This window comes from Ambystoma mexicanum, chromosome 5q, assembly GCF_040938575.1.
Source record: "Ambystoma mexicanum isolate Mex_15411 chromosome 5q, UKY_AmexF1_1, whole genome shotgun sequence".
NCBI classification, from domain to species: domain Eukaryota; kingdom Metazoa; phylum Chordata; class Amphibia; order Caudata; family Ambystomatidae; genus Ambystoma; species Ambystoma mexicanum.
This window is the reverse complement of record NC_090933.1, coordinates 78444800-78463939: the sequence shown is the minus strand read 5'-3', so window position 1 is coordinate 78463939 and position 19140 is coordinate 78444800.

Sequence of the window (19140 nt, the reverse complement as noted above, 5' to 3'; positions counted from 1 at the left end):
GAGAAAAACCACTAACAGCTCTCTTGGGAAAAAAAATCTAGTAATATACCAAACAAAATGAAGGGCAAGAAGGCGTAAAGGTCACAATCCTTGTTGGATATGTACCTGCAACAAGTAGCCGGCCAGTTAGAAGAAAAGATTAAGGCCACAGAACAGGCTATTTCTAGCACTATTAACTTATTAACGGCAGATGTTCAAGTCTCAGTGTGTCTCACTGCACAGGGAAATAGGGGGGGGACACAGATCACTCCTAATAGATCAGGAGTTCCTGACACACCTTTGGGACTGGGTGGTGACTTTGCATCGTCTGTAACTGGAAAAGGCAAGCCTACACATAGTCCTCATACATAGCCCTTTGTCTGGCCCTTGCCCATCTGTGCCTGTGGCCAGAATAGATTCATTGATTCTACCATCTGCTTCCTGTCTCTGTAGAGAGCAGGTTCTAAATGATGAAGCAAGTGCTGAATAAGGTGGTGCGGAACAATTGGGTCCTGATTTGTTCGATCTCAAATTGTCAAATAAAGGCTTAATGTCTAAAGTACAGTCCTGTTACCCTGCAACTCCCACCAGAAGTTCTGCCCTTGGTTGCTGTGATAGTAAAAGTGCCACCATTGAGGCATGACTTAACTGAAGATTGTAAGACCCTAATTACCAAATCATCTGACTGGATAAATACAAATATTAATTCAAGTCTCGTCAACCCACATTCTATTCTTTTTTTGCCAACAGGGTGTCCTAGGTTGGTTTGTCAAATAAATCTATTGATGGTGGCGGCATCATGGTGACCTTTGCAAACTCAAGGTTCACAGAGTATGTTGGCAACTCAAACTTACGGAAACTCCAGAATAGGCCCAGTGCTTGGCTTCTACCTTTGAATTTCTTCTACCCAGTGGTGGACTGAGAATCGGGGTATAACTCGATGGCCTATTGTCTGTAAATCCCTGAATGCGTGGATTCTGAAAAAATGATGTATTGAAGATTATCACTGAGGGAAAGAGCTCACAGACTTCAGGCTCAGTGGGAGTATCCTGGAACAAATTATCTATGCCACGTTGGAATCATTGCGAGCGCCTAACTGAGATGGATTCTATTGATTGACCATCACACAGTCTGTCAACAAGCGGTTTTGCCCCTGAGGTGGCTTCACCTGCTCCTCGTTATTTCTACGTTTAGAGGGTGGATTGATAATTGGTTATGTCGTACATCTTCTAACAGTATTCTTATGGCCCAGTCGTCTGTGCTTATTTTGTGAAATGTGGCTGGTGCAAAAATAATGCTAGCTATACCTGATTATCCTGATCCAGGATACATGGCCTGTTGAGATGGGGTGGCAATGGATGGTTTTGTTGAGCTTTGCACACTAGCACAGAAAAATGCACACAGGTGCTGCCTTGACGGTATCGCCCTATTGGTAAAAATGAATCTCCTAAGTGAGATAGTGCCTTTGGAGCCTTCTTTCCCCTTGCGCCAAATGGCTAGGATTAGAATGGCCCAGGCAAATTATATTTTGTTGGTCAATTTTTATAATAGCCCTCATTCACAATACACAAGTGGCTGCTTGTCAGAATTGATTAGATTGGTTAATGAAATGCTAAAGACTGGGCAACGGCAAGATGTGATTGTAATAATAGGTGGGGAGTTTAATGTAAAGATGGAGGGGTTCCAGGCACAGTTTTTTTAATGAAACTGAAGGTAATCTGGCTGGGCTTCCTAAACTGGTCATGTCTGATCCTCGAATTTGTGCAGATGTGTTGAGGTTATGGCAGAGCGAGTGGAGTATGTGAACAGGGAACGGCAAATTCCCTAATGATATGCCGGCTAAGGTCACCTTTTCCTCGACCCAAGGTAGTTTGTCTATTGACTATTTGTGCCTTCAAGTGAAATGTTGGGAACTGATGATGGATTTTCAGGTCAAAGGTGATATAGCCAGTGACCAATTTCTGATTAGGTTAGAGCTTAAAAGATCATTGAGACATAAGTCTAGCTACATACCGCTCTTGTCCAATGTTTCAGAAGATAACAAAGAGAAGGCTGAAATGGCACTTGACTGACCCTGGGGAAATAATGTGGGAAATAGTTGTCAGATATCGCCAAGAGATTGACACTCTACTGGAGGGGAAGTGTGATCAGAGTGATAAACTTGGTAGGTTTTCCGTCCTCATGTCCAATATTTCGAACTAATTTACCATTGTATGTAGTGGCAGGAAAAGGATGGACTGCCTGGGCTGGTATCATTCGGCCAGTACAAAAGCTAAAAGGAGGTTGTTACTGACATTGAAGAACCCCTTTTCCTCTAGACATGATATCATTGCTGCAAGGGCTTCCTATACAAAAAAACGATAGTAAATGTGACAAGGGAAATAGAAAGTGCTTCATGGTCAGACCCAGTAGTTGCTTCTGAAAGTATTGATTCAAAGGTTTTCTGGGAAATCATGAATCACGGTCCATGTTATAAATGCAAGCCTAAAGGTTTGGACACTATGATCTCGGAACAGGCGTGGCTAGACCACTTTTCTTGTCTTTATAGTGCGGGCACTCCCTGGTGATCCCCTGCATTTGTCTCCACTGTTGCATTGTTGGCTCCCCAGGTGTCTCACAAGACTTTGGGGAAAGACACAGGCATAGAGTTGAAATTAACTGAGGCTGAAATATCCACATTGATAAAATACCAAAAAAGGCCCAAGGTCCGGACAATATACCAGCCAATCTCTTTCTAGCTGATATAGACCTATGGGTGACTATTCTGACCATAGGTTTTAACACAATAATTTCCAAGGATACAATACACTCCTCATGGTTTCTTGTCATAATTCTACCCATTTTTAAGAAAGGACAGAGGGATAAATCAGGCTCAAACAGGCTAATTTCCCTCCTGTGCTCCCTTTTACAAATGCTTGGGCATGCAGTTCTGGCCAGGCTGGAAACCTGGACTGCACAGAATAATATTTTGTCCACTATCAGTTGAGTTTTAGATCATGTCTGGGTACCGCAGAGCAATCCTTAAACATATATCTAATTTTGGCCGTATGTCTAAAAGGATGCTATCTATCTGGCTTTCATGGACCTGAGCACTGCCCTTGACAAAGTTAGCCGGGCAAGTTGTGGTGGCTGTTCAGCCCCTTGCATTGCCCAATGGGGACTATTAATCGGCTCCACCAGTCGACCCAAGCCTGTGTAAGGAGATGGCAAAATGGGCATTGTACATAGCCCTTTGTTTTTTGTTTGTTTGTTTATTTATTTATATGGTGCACTAAACCCTGAGGTATGTGGGCGCAGTTACAAGTTACATATTAGATGGTAAAAACCATACAGCAATATGGATTAATACAATAAGGTTACAGTTAGCAAGGTACATGATTAAGATTTAAAAAAAAGAAACATTACACACATATTTGCATTTGCACAGTTACATGGTAGCGATTTTCTAGACAAGGTCTGGGAGGTAGATGTTATACATCATGCGAAATTAGCCATGTTTTAGTACTTTTTTAAAGTTGTAGAAGGAAGGTTCTGATCTTAAAACTACTGGTAAGGACTTCCACAAGTTGGCTTCTAGTACCGGAAAACTACTTCCACCTGCTTTTCTAAGCCTAAATCTGGGAACCCTGAGGCAATAAGAGTGTATTGTTCTGGTGGGACGTTCAGAGGTATTTTTGGAGAAAGGGTCAGCAATATATTTGGGGGATGAGTTGTTGAGACATTTGTGAGCGAAGGTTAATGATTTAAGATTAATTCTATCTATGACTGATAGCGATTTGGTGTTCCGTCTGGCAGCTGAGATATGCTGTGTTCTCTGAATGTTTAATGCTGTTCTTAGTGCGTTATTTTGTAGAATTTGTAATTTGTTCACATTATTTTTACTAGACCCTAGATATAGGGCATTGCAATAGTCTAGTTTGAACAGAATTAGTGCTCTAGCCAATGTGGTACAGCTAGATGTTGAAAGAAATGGTTTACATGCATTGATTAATTTACATGTGTAAGCCGTATCAGAGGCAGTGGCGTTGACTTGTCTATTCAAGTTTAACGCTGCGTAAAGGTAAAGTTTGGTGTTTACCTCCTTATATACCTTGATATTATTAACATCAATATTAAATGATCTGAACTTGTTACTCGGATTGTCTAGTTTTGCAGTAAAACCAATGAGCATGAGCTCTGTCTTGTCATCAATAAGACACAATCCATGAGTGGCCATCCTTGTTTGGATAATATAGTAAAGCTTGTTAAGTAAGGTAGAGTCAGTGTCATGATCCCCAGTGATGGGAATGAGAATCTGAGTTACATCTGCATAATTCGTGTAGGTGACACCCATATAATCAAGGTCATCAAAGATGGGCTTAGTGAAAATGTTATACATTGTAGTAGAGCCACAAAACCCCTGTGGTACTCCACATGTGATGGGTGTCGGCTCAGCTGATGCATTTGGTGAGAAAACCCTTATGGTTCAATTGTCCAAGAAGGATTGAATCCAGGCAGTGGCGTCATCGGAGAAGTGGGCAACTGATTTGAGATGTTTTCAAAGGACTTTGTTGTCCACTAAGTCGAAAGCTGCTGAAAAGTCTAATAGTAATAGAAGGGCAAATTTTCCCTTGTCCTTTAAGACGTCCATTTGGTTTTTATCGTCTATTAAAGCCAATTCTGTGCCACGTTTAGGCCTAAATCGTAATTGTCTCAAGCCGAGGATATTGTTACCTCAGTAAGCCTGTATCTGTAGGTAGGCCGTTCTATCTATGATTTTCAGGAGAAAAGGAACGGTTGTTATAGGTCTGTAATTAGTTGGGATGTTTGGATCAAGGTGTTTTTTTTTCAGTAACGCAAGACCCATGCGTCTTTTAGATTATTGGGGACAATACATGTGTTGAAGGAGGAGTTTATTAGAGTCTTGATGAATGGTGCTAGTTCCCTAGCTGCTTCTTTGATTATGGGTGCCAGGCAGCTATCTCCCTGGCATCTGGATGGTTTGAGAGATGCTAATATTTTTTCAACTTCATGGGTAGAGACTTGGGTGAATTTAAAGCGGTTACTTGGATTTGTCTGAGTTGTTTGGGGCTCCTGCAAGAGAGAGACCTTTGGGAGAGTTCGTTTTTTAGTTTCTATTTTGTCTTGCAGGAGAGCAATCTTGTTGGACAGTGCCGCTTGGATATTAGAGCACCAGGTCTTATCCTTGATGCAGGTTTCTGTTGGTGGCATGGGTGATTGTAATTCTCTAAAAATGTTGAAAAGTTCTCGGGTGTTGGAGTTAGCTTTATCGATCCTATTGTTATAAGTGTCTTTTTTAGATTGAAAAATCTATACTTTGTATTTAGTAGACATTTTGCTAAATTTGTCCTTATTAGGTGCTGTAGGATTGTTTTTCCACGTGGTTTCTGGTTTCCTTTCTTCCTTGTGTAAAGCTTTAAGACTGGGGTTGAACCAAGAGTTTACATGTGCTCGTGGCTTGCCTTTGTACATTTTGAGAGGTGCTATTTTGTCGATGGCTTGTTTGATCATTTGATTGTAAAGTTCTACTAGTACTAAAGGGTCCGAACTGGTATCAGTATGATTTGTGATGGGTTGGAGTAGTGGTAGTAGGTTATCCACTGTGATATTTCACTTGTTTCTGGCAATTGTGGGGGAGGCGGTCAAAGGGGAGGATAAGTTAAATTTTGGAACATTTTTGTAAGGTGAAGGAGATAGCATGGTGGTCGGACCAGGCACAGGGTTCATTGAATATAATTTTAAAATCACAATTGAGGTCAGCTAGCCAGTCTAGCATTCTACCTTTAATATATGTAGGTGAGTTGAGAGAGTGGGTGAAGCCTAGTTCAGAGATGGTGTTAGCAAGTACTGAGGCATTATCATCTTTAGGGTCGTTAAGGCTGAGATTCAGGTCACCCAGCAAGATGATTTGTGAACTTGTTTTGGTATTTGTAGTTAGTAGTGAGGTTATATCCTCCTCAAATGTTGACATGGTGCCAGGTGGTCTATATATGAGATGCATAGTGATAGTCTGTGATGCAGTGAGAGGCAGTTTCACTGTCAAAAGTGGAGGTAGGAGTGCACCAAGGATGTGTCCTGGCACCCCTACTCTTTAGCTTGTACATACATGATCTCTCAGACTGCTTCTTAGATTCTAACCTGGATGTACCATTGGTGGGAAGCAGAGTGTTGCTGCTATTGGCGTACGCAGATGATACTGTCCTGATCACACACATGCCACATGTGTTACAGAAACTCATCCTTAATTACACTATGTTCAGTAATGATCTGGACCTTAGGGTAAATACCCCAAAAACAGCAATCATGGTTTGCTACAAAGGGAGATATCCACTAAAATATCCACTGATGTGCCTTGAGGGCGTTACTATCCCCATGGTTAACAAATTTGAGTATGTGGGGGTTCGTTTCTCGTCAAATTTCACCCCAGAAATACATGTTAAAAAACAAACTATGAAGTTTAGGCATGCAACGAGTTGGTAGGAGTTTTTAGATCCATTGCATCCTTTAAGACCAAACCTGTAGATAGGATTTTGAAAGAGTATAACAGTAAGGTATGGGATATAGCTGAGGAACAAACGTGAGAAATTTTGAGAGGGCCCTCTATTTTCGATCCCAGAGGGACCAACACAATACTCATAGGAGGAATCTCGAAAGAAGATCTGTTGAAAACAAAAAATAAGTGCTTCAGAAATGAGGTACATGGACACTTGCTTAGGGAGCCCCTCAAGGCAAATACAATACCAGAAGGCTTGGTGGTCAGGAACGAACAAGTTTTGTTCCTTGACAACCTTGAATACTGAACTAACTTCAGCCAGATAGCAATACAATGCAGTCGAGATCTGATGGTCCTGACTGTAGCAACAGCCTTGAAAACTAGTGAAAAACTGCAAAGGGAACTAGACATTGAGAAGCAGACATTTCTCAACAACACAGCTCTAGGCAATGCAAGGGACAAACTGCGAGAAATAAATACTCAAATAGATCCACCTGGTTGAAAATAAATTGTGTTTTTATGGGTGGTTAGTGGGATTCACTACACAAGGTGATTTTGGCTGTGCAAACAGCAATTAGGATTCACGCTAGGATTCATGTAAATTTGTGATTGTGAATGCAGCCGAGCTAGTTTGGAAAAAAAAACAATACCATGGGGTGCATGAAGAAGGAAATATATTTGTAAACATGAATATGCAATATGTAATTTTGCACTAGATAATTGATGCAGAAAATGAAATGGAAAAGAAATAACCAATACATTGAACATGATTGGCTACTAGCAATGAGTCGAGAGAATTTTATCTAAGCATTTATTGCAGGAAAAGTTATACAAAATACGAGAAAAAGGAAGAAAATGTTTTGGTAAAAGTGTGTAATCATGTTTAGACTACTGCTCCAACCTCCTCATGGGACTTCTCCTGTACTCCTTTGTTCCTCTCAAGATGGTATTACATTTTGCTATCTTTCACTCCCCAACCTCCCATGATCCTCGCTCCATCTCTGAGCACCATTTGTATGCAGGGGTCTTGCATGCAACATTGCTCACCATTCAGATTCTTTCTTTGTGTGTTTATGTCTATCCATGGCATAGCTCTTCCCACCTGGCCGAATTCATCTTCAGCCACTTACCCCCTTGCACTCTACATATTCAAGTCCATTTCAACCAACCATACCCATCCACCCTTTGCTGACTCCCTGCTTCACCCCTTCATCATCCTGGTGCACCTCACAGGAACTCTCTACCATCCGAAATGACATACATTCCAGTATTATGCATGCACAAAACACACGAGGCAGAAACCATGATGACTCACTACAATGGTCTACATGGCTATTTATTTGGTGACCTCAAAACAGGTTGAACGTCAGTGGTCAATTAGGATCTCATTATGCCCAGAGAAGAGCATGCAGCCAGCTCAAAAGCTCATTTCTACCCCAGCTGTGTTCCTTGGAGTGTTCCGATGGCACACTAGGACACCAAGGCAATCCATTTTGGAAACATTGGCAAGACGCAAGACATGGACTCATTCACCCAATGAAACTAGATAGCCATATGTCTGGTTTCCCAAGACACAAGACCATATAACGCACCTCCCCCTTTGTAGAGAGGAGAAGCTATCACCTAACAACTACCTGACTCTTACTCAACGATTTTCCATCATTCATTCCTATATCCCTGTCTAGCACTTTATACATTCTTTTGGTACACTCTTTGGGGTCCCCAGAAATGAGATAGGCCCTTTGGCACAAACCCAGGGTTTTGTATCCTCACCTGATGCCCCCACTCTCGCCTCTGTGGCGGCACAACAACTAACAACCTAAAACGTAATTTCATGAGCTGCTGTTTTCCCTTCACTGTCATCTCACTCAGCATATGTATATCTCCCTAGTCAGCCACTCAGGGTAAACCCTAGTTATGTGTTTCCTTCTGCAGGGCACCTCCAAATTGACAAATCCATGTTGACATGTGGTGCCAGCCTCCAAGCACCCATTCTGAACTTGACCTCCTCCTTTTAGTCCCTAGCTGTGCCAAAGGCCATGCGGATGGCATGCTTCAATGTGCATTTTACTCTCTCTACAGCCCTGCTAGTTTTGGGGGGATTCAAGGATGTCATGAGCTATTGAACCCCCGCATTGATACAGAAAACGTACCATTTACTTAGACATTAATTGAACCCCATTGCCTGTTATCAACATTCTAGGAAACCCTTCCCTCTTGCAAACAACAAAAAAAACGTTGACTCTCATGGTCTTCCCTGTCAGTCTAGTTTTTGTGATGTCTTTTCCTGTTTGTATTCCCCTTGATCCCTATTCTTCATATATTCTGTGGTTAGACACTTTGAACATATATTGGTCATGTATGTGTTCATCATATGAATCCCCATAGTTTCTCTCAATCCAATGAGAAGGTTTTACAGATTCCTTGAGATCTGATCCCTGTTGAAAAAATAGTAACTTTCCAGAGTTACATTACATTTCTGGTCATAGTGCATGGCAAGTTTCTTGAGTACGGTTTCATAAGCGCTCTAGGCACCTACGTCATCTCCCTCCTCAGTTGGGTATCTGAGTTTGGGGAGGATTTTCGGTACCCAGTGCCCTTCTGACCCCACACAATGGAGTTGCAGTACCTTCTCCCTCTCTAAAGAGATCAAGGGCCAATGCACAACAAGAACATTGGGCCTCATTACAGGTTTAGTGAAAAATAGGCAGAACATTTCTTATTTACTGCCAAATTTGTTCACCGTTACAATCACTCGGCCCTGTAGGCTTACCACGGGATTACAAGTCGTGGCACGATGACGTTAGTCTCAATTTATGGGGTTTATACGACTGAATGAGGATTTTTGGTGGATTTACTGTGAACTGTAATTCCGCACTGGGAAATCTGACAATTTATCGACTTAAATCGAAGGATTTATTTCCGGCAACTTGCTGGAGGTAAATCCTCCAGTTCAAGGTCAAACTCGGAAATCGGTGGTGCAGTAAAAGTGACAGTAATTCCCTACTGCCAAAAAAAGAGTCAGTAACTTACTGCCACTTTTTTACTGCACCACCAAAATCGTAATGAGGCCCATTGTCTTGGACGTCCTCCTTCGACGTTTACCCTTTGACTAACAATGGCCCTGCAGCAGCTTCTGATCCGGCTCCCAGGACAGCAAACCGCCAGCCCACATCTCAGTCTCCCTCCAAGTGTCTTCCTTCAACTGTTCCCCTGGCACATTCGAACACCAACACAAAACACTAGCAAGGCACTAGACATTCCATTCACTCTCCCAGTGGAACATGGAGTGCCATTTGACTGGTGTCTGGACTAGACACCAAATCATATAGCAAACGTATTCCGACAGCGTCTGGCTTCAAGATTGCTCTTAAAACCAACCTTTCCACTCAGGAGGGAGCGCCAGAGCATGGTGCTGTCTTCCCCTCACCCCAAGAATCCACCTACCGGCACCATGTGGTTGCCTATCAATATGTAAATAAGTTTATGACTGAAGATGTATTTAATGTCTGTCTTGTGCTTTCATCATTTATTCTCTCCAGCCCTCCATCTCGACCATAAGGTATCAGGTCTTAACTTCCATATTATGAAAATGTGAAAACCCCTGCAAGGGGACTAACTGCTCCAGCCATCAATATTCCCTGTGTACAGCGGCTCTTGGTGAAGCACTTTTCATTTTCGATAAATAAATAGAAAAATAAGTAGGAAAGCTTCCTCATCTTTTTTAATAAATGGTTCCTCTCTGCAATGGGACTGTGTGTCGCGTGCCATTCATTGCTGTACCCGCCATCCTATCCAGTCAGTCACAGCCCTTCGCCGTGGCTGCACCCGGCATTAGCCGTTAATCATTTAACTGCTATTGTATAGCAGGAACACCTTTATTAATGCACCCTCTATATACATAATAAATGAGCGGCAACTTAAAATTGGATAAATCAGGGGGAGCAGACAAATAGCCACGCCACAAAAGAATATGCATAGCCATATATAAGAATTTAAATTGCTCTGCATCATGCAGGAATTGATAGGTATTTCCATTACTTGAAGCACGCAATATAAAAATCTTCTCGGTGGTGAGAAATCTGTCTGCGTATTGATATGCCCCAATCATTCATCTCGATGATGCTTGCGAAAGGATGTCGGATCTGATGAAATTATTTTTTGCTTCATTTGGTTTCAGCAAAAAGGACCAATCTTGATTATTAAAAGGAAATGTAGCACCCAGATGGAGATGTATGGAAATTGCCAACACTTGTGTGGGATTTATCCCTTTCTCCAAGTTGCCAGTGATTACATTTCCCCTGGTGGCAGACTGCTATCCTTTCATAGAGTATGTGCCTGTTGGGGAATGAAAATCGCAGTTTGCGAAAGTGAGCTTGAACAAATCTCTCCACCCATCTGATTCCACACTAGCAAAAAGTACCCGTACTCCACGCACTTTCTGTGGACAGACATGATAACACTCTCATCCACTGTTAAAAATCAATGGTCATGTGAGTGGCTGTCCCAAGTCGCTTATCGCTTGATGTACTTTGCAGGCTGAAGTCAACTGCACTGAGAACGAACACGTGTGGCTGGCTGACATTCCTCGGGGCAGACATGGAGTGGAGGCGAGAGTTGGCTTGCTGCAGCATACTGGGACCTTCTGGGCGCTCTCTGCACTTGTCGCCTCACCCTAGTGCAGTGCGTTGCAGATATCTTGGAAATGGCGCATCGCAGGGCCTTGTAATGTGGCTTTCTAGGTCCCATCGGGAACTTTGTGTTTTGTTCCTCGCGTCGAGATGCTTCAAATTAGCTTTGTCAAGTCCTTTTACAACCTCATTGGTGTTTTGGTGATTTCAGGCAACCTTCTTATGTGTGGAGGGGCTAAAACCCGGGGAAAGGGGTGGGGTGTCCAAATGCCATGTGGCCAGTAATGTCTGGAGGGTCCTAACAGGCAACTGTGCAAAATTTGGTGCAGGTTGGTGAAACAGTGTGGAATTATATAAGGAAGAACTAATAGATATGTAATGCTCCTAATTGGAGAATACAATTTCTACTCACTTTATTTGCCAGCACAGCATTAACTGACATTTCAGCTTACAAAGCATGGGTTCCATGTACTTATCCAATGCATCGTGCAGCACGGCCCGCAGAGAGGGATGTGCACACGTAAGCCAATGTTATCCATTCCATTCCAGAGACCCCAGTCCAGTCCTGATTTTAACTTTGCATTCTGGTACTTGGAGCCCTCGATGTCACCGTTATAAACACATGACTGCAAGTCCCAAAATGCAAAGTTAAAACCAGGTCTGGACTAGTGCCTTCCGAAAAGATAATGTTGGCATGAATGACATGTGAAGGTGCTTCAGTGGAAAGGGTAAGGGGGCCGGGGGTCTGTTGCTGTGTTGTCCAAGAATTGAACGGATAGAACTGTTTCATTAGGAGGTTTTGTACATGTGGTCTTAAATATATGTTTTCGCTTGAATTGGAGCAAAAGGTGGGTGTCAAATAATGACACAGCAATACCCTTGGAGATAGTCAAAGTGGCAAAAAGGACACTTCACAATAACTCAATTCTGAAGTGCTACCACTTCCTTTATACACAAGTTAAGTGGGTACACACATCTGGATTGTGAAAGGTGGCACTGAGCAAGGAACGTTCTGGCGTGTGCAGAAATAGCAACAAGATGGTGGCCATGATAGTGATAACTCAAACCTTTTTTTTTAAGTTTAAAAAATCCTAAAGCAGGCAATACCACCTACTTCTTATTAAACATTAAAATGGACGTGTTCAGACTTTGTGGCTATTTAACCTGTGCACCTGCCCACACAATCCATGTCAAAATCCAATCCTTCGTCTATGAGTCCGAGCAAATAAGCTGCCACTAGGGGTGCAGCGCATTAATATGTTTGTTCTAAAGCGCACGTCTATGTTATTTTGTTCCAGGGGCGTTAAATTGCAAAGGGCAAAATTACACATGGTGGCGAGCAGCTTGAAGTTTCCCACTTGCCACATGCATTTATTGGAAGAAGTTGTGTACATTGACTGCACATTAAAAAGAGCAACTCAGTAGACATGCAAGGAGACAGCCTAAGGAGCCTGTACATAGCACTTCCATGTGCTGATGAACCAGCACTTCCATGTGCTGGTTCTGATGACCTCCGCACCTTCATGTGTTTGCAGTATGTTACTGAATGTCTATGCCACAGACTGTGTAAGGCAATTCACTGCAATACACACATGCGAGCCATAATTAGCTTCACAAAGAGTTTTGGATGTGGTGTGGGGCAGATGAGGTAGCCGGTTGGTGGGTGTTGGTTCCAACAGGCTTGGCCTTTTCTTGTAGGATACATGGAGATGCATGCACACAGCTATCCCCAGGAGCACTTTTCTGATCGAATCCATGATGGGAATGTCTGTATGAAATTGTTCGTTGCAGTTCCGACCTAGTATACCTTTGATTTAACTCGGCTGCCACGTGCAGGATTGTTTGGGATGGCACCTTGGGTAGTTCTGATTTAGTAGAATGAGCGTGTGAGACGAAACTTTTCATCTAAACTAACCCTCGTTCCCTGCCCACTGACATGCCCCTCCTTAGTATTGGGTCATAGGTATCACAGCGGCACGTAGTGTTGCACTACTATTGGCACGAGGACGTAGATAGTGGAGAGACAGATAGGAGGAGGGATACCCATCCTGTGGGTGTTGTTCGGTGTAGCAAATAAAGCTTCCCTGATGGAATGGCGATTTTCCCTGCCTAATCCAAACGGGGCTTCTTGATGGTGAAATATCAAGCACAAAAGAAATTTGTTTTGTAGAGATCATTTATTCTTTATGTTTTTTCTCATAACTTAAAGTGCAGTTGCAGCATCTACACACACAGAAACACACACCCCAGCCCACACACAAACACACACACACACAGACCCAGAACTACAAATTCACACACGCACACACACACACACACACACACTGCTCCAGCACTACACACACCAACACTACATTTGCACACACCACCTTCAGCACTCACAAATGTGCCCCTAGCTTACAAACACACTGACCCTCACTACATCAGTCACACACATACCACCAAGAACGGCATACACCCATATACACACAGATACTCTCTGTCTCTCTGACCCCTGCAAAACACTGTACATACACAAGGTTCTACGTTGTTTTGCCGCAGGATTTTTTTTCGTTGCGGGACTTTTCATCGCCGTTTTTTTATCGAAAAAAACTCTTTTTGGGGGGGGGGTTACCGCCCAAACCCCGCCTTTTTAAAAAAAAATTATTCCCTTTCACCCACAAATATTTATTTTATTTTTAACCCCCCCCCACAAAAAAAAGATGATTTTTTTTTCGATAAAAAAACGACGATGAAAAGTCCCGCGACAAAAATCCTGTGGCAAAAGAACTGTATACCCATACACACAACCCCAGAACTCCAGGCAATGAGACAAACATGGACTCCTATAAGCTATGCTCATGCCCCTGGCCCGGCATTGCGCGCGCGCGCGCGCACACACACACACACACACACACACACACTGCCATGCCATGCTCCAAACACACACACGCTAAACACACACACATACACACTCTCTCAGCACTCCACATGGACACAACACACCCAAACTGTTGCTGCCCTTCACACACCAATAAAACTACACCCACTCATACCAACTTCAACATTGCACAAACGCAAAGCTCCTAACAGTGCACAAGCACACTGACACATCGCTACACTGATCATGCATACCACCCACCACTGAATGAACATGCATACTTTCCCTATCTCTCATACAGAAAAAACACAGACACAGACACACACACACACACACTTTTTTCACCCCAGCACCATACTGCACCTACAAAGCGCCCCAGCACTGTACACACACACACACACACACCCACCCCCCCCCACACACACACGTACCTACACCACCCCAGCACTTCACACACTACCCATCTCTGGACACACAGTTCACACAACACTAAACACACACACCACTCATAGTACTGCACATACTGCCCATCGCACTCACACTGCCTCCATCCCCAGAACAGACACACACATGCACACACATGCACACACACACCTGCATACACCCCAGTACTGCACACACCACCCCGGCACTGAACATGCATTGTGCACATCACTGTACAATCGCTGCCCCCAGCACTCTATCTACACTCCCCAGCAACACCACACATAAACCCAAATAGAATCTAGCTTCTAAGTGCTAAGTGGATCTCCTGGAAGCTGGGATTACAATGCTTTCTGCACATAATGATAACTGGCTTTACTGTGATACCTATTGTCATAGATGGCTTCAAGAGCACACCAACTCTTGAAGACAGTTTAGGGGTTTTAAATAAAATGCTCTCTCTCATCTTCTTTAGGTGTTGCCCTCCCTAACTCGTGTCCCTAAATCTCAAGGTGGTCACTAGAGATCACACTATATATCTTGAAATGTGACCATCTGTGATCAATTAATTTATCAGAAATGGACACTGCTGTTGTATGTATCTGGACATGATGGTATCATTCATTACTGTGCTAAGTAGACAAATTCAAACATGGCATTAATGTCCCAAGTGGTCATTTGGGAATCCGGCTGTCTCACGCTAACCGAGACTAGTGGTTCATTGCCCCACTTAGTTAACTTTACATCAAGGTCTTAGGCACTTCACATAACCTTGATAATGATTAAGACTTCCAGTTTTATGGTATTTATTCTTCTGCCATTTCCATCTTTATTTATCCATATTTATTTGCAGGACTTTTTCTCTGTATTTCCTTTTTCTTTTTTTTTGTTTTATAAAAAGATAATTCGCAACCAGTATTTTTCCGCATTTTTCCCCCCAAAAAATGCAGTTATTAAAGCAAACATGCAGCCATCTCGGGAAGAAATGCTAGTTCAATGTTTTCCAAAACAACAAACTGTTGCTCCTGTAACTGCTGCTGCCTTCAGATATATGCTGTCAGCAATTTGAAGAACGTTAATAATATTTTTATACAACATGTACACTCTCCATGCTGCCAATCAGTAATGCGATTGACCTGTGACGTATGAGTGACATCATAGAGTTACACACAGAAAGACCTGTTTTTCAGTTTTTCTTCCACTTTTATGAATAAATAAAGACAGAAAGCAGATTGATTTCCGTCTGTATGTGTAAAAATCAGTAAAAACGGAACACTGGAAGCTTTAATGAGGATTTCGTTACCTGGATATTGGATGGGAATGGCAGAGGAGTAGCCAGGATTTTCTAGCAAATGGGGCCTGAAGCTAATGTAGTTGGGCCCACTGCACTGACAGAAATATCTGTAAATGCCTACACAGAGCTGCTGAGTGGGCATTTACAGATTTTGGGTGGGCCTTGCCCCTCAGGCCCTACCCTGCCTAAGCCTCTGGCGGAAATACTTAGGTTTGAGAGCAATATGTGGCAATTGTGCGAGAACGTGTTTTTTCTATGCCAAACCCTTTAAATGGTGTCAAGATTTGAGCCTCTAATTGTATTAGCTGGTAGAGCATGGCAATCTCTGTCATACTCTATAATTGTCAGAGCATATTTTGTCACTATGTGGCAAACGATTGTGCTTGCTGGGCCTCTGACGGCAATATCTAGCAAATGGTGTGAGAAACTGGAGACATGATACAAACGCCTCTGTATGCTGCAAAACTACTGACATTAGTGTTTCTTTTATTTATCAGAAGCCTAGCTGGCATGAGCTGCACAGGATTTCTGAGCAAGAGGTGCTATGCATGAAATAGACTGGGCTGGACCAACCTGTTAAGACTAGGTTACAGAAATAAGGACTTCATGGAAACATGTCATTTGAAGTAAAAAAAAAAGTGCTGCTCAATTGCTGTTTTTAAAACATAGGGCCTCATTACGAGTCCGGCGGTAACCGTGGCGGTAAAACCGCCTGGTTACCGCCGGACTCGTATTACCATTCCGCCTCTGTGATTCCCGGAATTACCGGGACATTACAACCTAGGTTTTCCGGGAATCACGGAGGCAGAATGGTCTAAATCCCCATTCCCATTGAGTCCTATGGGACTCAATGAGAATCGGGATCATGGAAACACCGGCAGCATCTTGTAATGCTGCCGGTGTTTCCTCGTCCGCCTGCAGGGGTCGGGATCAGGCGGTCCGGAAACAACGGTAGCGGCGGGTTTACCGCCACCGTTATTTCCGGACCGCCAGGGTCGTAATGAGGCCCATATTCTTATTTCATATTATTACAATTTGAAACACATGGAGATAAAGAGCTGTCATTAGTTATTTATAAAGTGCTTAATATCCAGAGGTTTCCAAGCGCCGACCTGGGGTTCGAACCTGTGTTGCTCTGCGTCATCTTGCTTCCAAGGCATGAGCTATTCTCCAGACTCGCAGCAAGAAACATAGAATGTTTTTGTTTAAGTGCCGAAGCAGGGGGTACATAAACTGTGGGTTAACAAGAAAAATGTGCACAATTGCTAGGCAATTTGGCTCTGATATTTGTACCGGCTGGCTGGTTGCACTGGTCAGTCAATGCATTTTCCATAGGTCAGACGCTACAAATGCCATCGCAAAAGTTCCATGGACAGGTCTTTAGTGTTTGCGATTACCAATTTTGCCACAGGACCCACCCAATCTCCTTCATAAAGTGCCAATGAGACCAGCAGTGGCACTGCCTGCATTATTATGTGTGTAAATTGAAAACAATGCCGTAGAAAAGCGTGTGCAATCGCAGTTGGTGAAACGGTTGGGTCAAGAGCATCGAACAAACTTGTATAATACTGTATTTAAATTCGTAACTATACCATTGTAAAATAAGGGTAATAGCCAAAAATGTCGCCCTCACAATTACGACGGCCGAAAATGCAGACTTATTTTTTTTAGACCCCCCCACACACCACATACATACATAGGGGGGGTATAAATATTAATATGGGGGAGTTGCAGGGGGTCTCCCCCAGCATATATATGTGGTGTAAAGGGGTTTTAAAATAATATTTAAAAAAGTCAGCATTCCCGACCGTCGCAATTGTGAGGGTTGCAGTGATCACATAGATCCTATAATAAGCACTATCATTGTTCCAGTTTACAATATGCCAATGTCACACTCCTCTACTTCACTCATTGTAAAGCACCTGGTCCCGCTTGTATTGCAAGGTAAGAAGTAAAGCGAACATTAATGCTTATACACGTATTGAAGAAATCAAAGAATACGTTACGACAAACACCTTCTTGCCACATATTATACTGTATAAAGCATCAAACAAGAGTTTTCCTTTCAAATGATTTGGGGGTGGTATTAGAGAAACATTGCAACACTTGGGCAGAAATGTCCCTAGTGCAAAAAAAGAATTCAATGCATTTTTGCAGCATGGCAATATTTGCCCTAGACATAGCCATTTGCCCTGATATGAAAATGCACAGTGAGAGTGCCAGTAGATAGTTGTTCGGCTGTGTGTTACTTTCTTCCTGCTCTGCCATCTATTATTTGCATTGAGCACTGCATTCTAGCTCGCATTTCTATTGTTTGAGGCCAGACCATGCCGCCTGTTCCACGAAGCGCCTACATTGTAGAAGCTTCACGTACCTGCGCGCATACACTGTGAGAGTGCCAGCAGAGTGCTGTTCGGCTGTGTGTTACTTTCTTCCTGCTCTTCCACCTATTCTTTTCATTGAACACTGTCTTCTAGCCCGCTCCTGCTACAGAGCTGCTTGTGTTTCTATTGGTTGAGGCCAACCCATCCCACATGTTCCAGGAAGCAGAAATATTGTGGAAGCCGCGTACACTGTGAGAGTGCCAGCAGAGTGCTGTTCAGCTGTGTGTTACTTTCTTCCTGCTCTTCCACCTATTCTTTTCATTGAACACTGTCTTCTAGCCCGCTCCTGCTACAGAGCTGCTTGTGTTTCTATTGGTTGAGGCCAACCCATCCCACATGTTCCAGGAAGCAGAAATATTGTGGAAGCCGTGTACACTGTGAGAGTGCCAGCAGAGTGCTGTTCAGCTGTGTGTTACTTTCTTCCTGCTCTTCCACCTATTCTTTTCATTGAACACTGTCTTCTAGCCCGCTCCTGCTACAGAGCTGCTTGTGTTTCTATTGGTTGAGGCCAACCCATCCCACATGTTCCAGGAAGCAGAAATATTGTGGAAGCCGCGTACACTGTGAGAGTGCCAGTAGAGTTCTGTTCAGCTGTTTGGCTGTGTCGCTGTGACTTAACTTTGACTAAGGTACACCAGGTTTTCAATTTTCTCCTTTTGACTCACTGCTGTCTTTTGCATTACGAACATTGGGACAAAAATGCCAGTAACTTATCATTTACGCAATAAGCCAGAGGGCACTAACAAGCGGAAACACAGCCAGTCATTGCCAGAAATAAAAAAAAAGCAGTAGAAAAGTACGGGCTTCCTTCCCTCCGCTGTTCAAGTTCAGGAGTGAGTTTTGCCGACTAATAATGAATTACTACTTCCACAGACAATTTCTGACTCTATATTCTTTACTTTTGTAATGGCTTACAAAAGGAATCCATGTGCTCGGCACCTCATGTCTCATTTCATGCCACAGCACAAGTCTCTGACAACATTATTGGCACTAACCTCTGCTTCTCGGAATCTGACAAATATAGCTGCTAGGTCCACCTCGGCCATCCAGGAGCACGAAGCAAGTGAGAGGCCTTT